Raw genomic sequence first — 5347 nt, forward strand, 5'->3', positions numbered from 1 at the left:
GAAACACAAGATTGTCAGATAGAATTTTCTTACTTTTTAGACTTTCTGCGAATTCTCTCTGAAATAATTTCCGAGTATTTAAGAGTTCATGGACTTGATTGAAATTCGGGAATTCAGTAATATCTCTGAAGAGAGAATTTTAATAGTTTTTCACTTTTTAGAAGTATTCAGAGGATTTCTTTAAAAATCATTTTCAAGGGTCTGAAAATCTTTGAATTTCGCGGGAATTCAGTGATGTCTTTGAAACTTAAATAGACAATAAGTAACACACTTATCAATTAAATAAGTAATGTAGCACGTAACGCAGGAAACTCATAATCCAGAGGTCCCAAGTTCGAATCCCACTAGGTAAGTGTGTTATCTTTCAAAATAATTTCAGATAAAATCATTACATGTATCTTGTATGGAACAACTTTTAAAAGAAATAAAATTTATAAATCTTAAAATATAATTTTTTTTCATTATCGCATTGAAAATCTATAAAAATCCTTAAAAATCACTGAAATATTCTAACAAATCTCTGAAATTATATAAAAAAATTCTCTGAAAAACTCTGCAACGTGTCTGGATATGAACATTTTTCGAAAAATTTTCAAACCTTTTCAAAGAAATTTTCGAAGAAATTCAGAAAAATTTTTTTACTCATTTCTGAAGTACTTAAAATTTATTAAGTTTTGTGATCTGTTTATAGATTTCAAAACTTATTGAAATAAACTTAAGGAGGTTGTAAGGGCATAAAACACACATATTAATATTTTCGCTTTAAACAAACTACATAAATGTGAAAGTTGTGTTCATAACATTCTGGTTTTATTGAGCAACACATTTTTATAGGTTATTTATTTTATTTGTTATTAGTTTTATTGTTATAAACAAAAATTGTTAAAATAATAAGAAAAATCTAAATGTTTTTATATAAATATATTAAGTACTAAACATGACTTATGCAAAGTTTCATTGAGATTCACCATTGGTTTATAACAAATAACAAATTTTATTTATTTACTGAACAATTAATGTCTGCATCTCAAGATAACTTTACAAAAATATTGTTGAATTCCTAGAGTATTTATATAAAAAAATTGAGATTTTTATCATTATTTTATAATACATTTTCATATATTTATATTAGAGTACAAATTTAAAAAATATTACTACTTATTTAAATAACTTTTGATCCAGATGATCAATTGTTTCTATTTTTTTTTGTATTATTATTAAATGAAATTTAGAATAGTCTGTAATTTTTTCAAGTAGTTCTTAACATATTGCATTTGCCTTACAACCTCCTTAAAGTATTTCTAAAAAATGGTAATTTTTTTGCCATTGTTTTGATTAATTGATCACATTATACAGGATCTGATAAAAAGTTTACCACATTTTTCTCGAAAACGGTTAGAGATAGGGAGAAGACACCTATTATCAAAATTGTAAGATAAATAAGGGGAACTTTGATGAACTTGAGTAATCTTAAAAAAAACGTCATGCTTTTTCATACTATCAACAAAAAAAATTGTTTTTTAAATGGGAAGGGGTATCTTTAACTCATTCTATCGATAGTGCTCAAAAAGCTGAATAATTTTGCATTAGAGTATCTTTTCGAAAATTTAATTATTGTTGGGATATAAACCAAAATAAATCAAACTGAAAATTTGGGATAAATTTTTTATTATTGCAATAAATATTCAAAATGTTCGCCATGTACGTTAATCTAAACATGCCTATAGTCTTCGTGGAAAGTTTACTTGGACTTCTTCTAACTCTTGAATTGTTATTTCGCAAAAAATATTACTTCTTCCTTTCATGTTTTTCGAAATGATAGGACGTTGAAATCAATTATGATGAAATAAAGGAAAAGCCTATGTGAACTGACAATACACTTTTATCTCATTGCAAAGTGACCTCTCAGTTAGTAATGACATCTTTCTGTAGTCACATCGTATTTACCTATAGGCGCATAACATTATATAATATTAAATAATATCCTCCAAATAATAATGCATGGTTATATGTTCACTCCTGATAATGTTATATTATTATTAAAAGTAACATTATTTAATGTTACTGTTGATACTACACGACTTAATTCATCCCCTGTACGTCGATATTCATGTACCGACATTGGTGCGGCCAGCGCCATCTCTTAGTCCCTATGTGTTTTATTGCGAATGCATGTGCACGAGCATTCTTATACCCATATTCATAGTCAGGCCTTATATTTAAGGCTTCCTTAAATATTATCTTCAGATGCTCTACGAATTATTTTATTGGCTACTGAGCATCTAAAGATAAATTTAAGGAAGCCTTAAATATAAGGCCTGACTATGAATATGGACATTATTATTCTCTACTGTTACTTCTTCGCGCCTATTCCGCTGTACAATAAAACTGATTTCTCTTGTCGACCTAATCATATTCGCACAATTATTCTTCGGCCTCCCTCTAACAGTTACTGTAATATTATTTAAACATTAAAAAGTATTATAATAGCATTTACTTCAATTTGCAAAACTGCTACATCTGTTCAGAATAAGTATACATTTAAAGATTAAAAATGATTTTGGCGCGCAGTTGTAGTACTGGATATGTATTTAAATAATAAAAATAACCTAACTAAAGGCCAATAAGAGTTAGGTTAGCGCGAACGGAGGTGCACAATTAGTCTCGCAAATAATTTTGTTAGTCCATTTGATGTGATGTCCTCATCTTTATTTGAAATCTTGAAATTTTGTACGTTTCGATTCTTTTTTGAATCTTCATCAGCAAACTTCTTAGATAAAATTAGATTTCACGATCGTTCAATGTGGAGTCACTCGCAGGTTGCCAAAGCTGAAGTGTTATCCATTCGATCGCCAAATCTCAACATGAAACTTTGGATAATGCTTCTATATTCGCTATTAATCGCATTTTTATAAAATTTGTTTAACTCCGTCCAATACACCACGAAGCAGCGAATGTGTCAAATTTTATAAAAATGCGATTAATAGCGAATATAGAAGCATTATCCAAAGTTTCATGTTGAGATTTGGTGATCGAATGGATAACACTTCAGCTTTGGCAACCTGCGAATGACTCCACATTGAACGATCGTGAAATCTAATTTTATCAAGAAGTTTGCTGATGAGGATTCAAAAAAGAATCGAAACGTACAAGATTTCAAGATTTCAAATAAAGATGAGGTCATCACATCAAATGGACTAACAAAATTATTTGTGAGACTAATTGCGCACCTCCGTTCACGCTAACTCTTATTAGCCCTTAGTTAGGTTATTTTTATTATTTTGATCAAAGAGAGTTCTTGTTTTAACATATTTATTATTTATGTATTTAAAATCACGCCGAAACATTTTTTTTAACACAAGATGCAGCATAGACTGATAAAAACTTTTCGTTATTGGATTGTGAATTTAAATTGCACTAAATTAAATAAATACTTTCATAATATGTCAGGGATATTAAGAATACAATACCAAGGATATTATGTAAGTGGACGTATAACCTCTATAGAATACTCTCGTAATATTAAAAATGATTGTATGATATTCTCAAAATATTCTAACTTATTTCAATTTTTCAGATATCCATATAACATTCAGGAATATTTTGCGCTTATAGGGCTGTAATAACAGACCATCGTTAATCCGAATTGAAATATTTCTAACATGTACGGTTTGTTTTATTCAGCAAAATAAAACAACGATTTAGGAGATCTCAAACACTGACAATAGTTTAACGATGATCTGACGACTCGAATATTATAAAACTTAATTTTTCAACACTGTGGATTGCTTTCATCATATTCAATTACACTGAAGAATACCCAATTAATATCAGAGTTGAAACGTTCATCTGCATTTAATTAAATTATAATATACATATATTTACACACGAATAACTTGTGTCAGTTCACACATATACGAGTATGTAATATTACTATATTGCTAACGGCAATTAAGAGCTACAGTAAACATCACGGTGCAGACACTGTAGACGATCGCTTCTCACTTCCACAATTCGTGTACTTTCGCAATGCGCATGCGCGTGTTTCTAATTTTATCACGTTTATTGTGTCCGACGTGTTCAATAGTGAAGTTGAGTTGTTATTTGGTTTATATAAAAGTACTAGTTAAAAAAAGGAAATAATGCCGCGATCTTGTTATACTTGGTATTTCTTTTAATTATACTTTATAATATCTAACCTCTACAATACATGTGCTATGAGTGCGCGCGCATACGGTCCCCCATACATGCGCATTCGAAGTATACAAATTGTGAAAGCGAGAAGTTAATTTTCTATCTCACTATCTTGGCCCACCCCCCACTCTCAAAAAGAGGCTGCGTTAGCAATATAGTAATATTACATATATGGTCTCTACCAAAGGGGATGATCCCGATTGATCACGGCTCGATTGGACACCAACAATCACAGCGACCAGTGCCTAGGAGCTTTGTAGTCTCAAGCGTTGTGAGTGGCTCGTGTCCAATTGAGCCGTGTCCAACTGTGCGTGTGTGGGTGCCACCTCTACCAAAGACAGAGAATGGACTGCGCGATCCGTGTGTCAAAATGGTCGATAGGGATGAGAGAGAGGGACCGTGGCAGACGGCCATTTCTATCTCTTTCCATTCAATGGTGTAATGGGAGAGAGAATGAGAGGGAGATTGGCCGTCTCCCACGGTCCCTCTATCTCATTTTGTCGACCACATTTGATACACTACTTGGTTCGCGCTATGGATCGCGCAGTCCATTCTCTATATCTTTGGTCTAACTACCTTTAGCACATGTTCGCACCGCCATATTTAACCTGCTCCAATTGATCAGCTGACCAGTGTTTCCATCAAACTATTTACTCCATTGTAAAGGCTTAAACACAATTATAGACACAGGCAACAAGGAGTGCGTTCGGGGAGACGCTATTCGTGCTATTTAGCGCTACAAACTGTTCGCGGAGCTGCAGATAGCGCCATGGTATAAGAATATAAGGTATTTCATTGCGCATAATGGCGGAAAAGTACTAGAACAACTAATCAGAAATTAGCCCAAAATTATATGTACATATATACTATGGTAACAGCCATGTTGCTTTTTACAATTTTGGACAAATTTGTGATTGGTTTAGGAGGAGCAGCCGCCATTTTGGACTACTGCGCATCCTCGGGAACGAAATACCTTATATTCTTATACCATGGCGATTATTACATATGCGATATTGTATGGACGACTGAGCAATCCATGTAATTTATAACCTAATAACAGAAAGAAAAATAATAATGAACGTAACTGTGAAACAAAAATAATAATATATTATAATAATATATTTCACAAAAACTATTATTTGTATGTATGTAT

Source organism: Trachymyrmex cornetzi, unplaced genomic scaffold (genome assembly GCF_001594075.2).
Source record: "Trachymyrmex cornetzi isolate Tcor2-1 unplaced genomic scaffold, Tcor1.1 scaffold95, whole genome shotgun sequence".
Classification (NCBI taxonomy): Eukaryota; Metazoa; Arthropoda; class Insecta; order Hymenoptera; family Formicidae; genus Trachymyrmex; species Trachymyrmex cornetzi.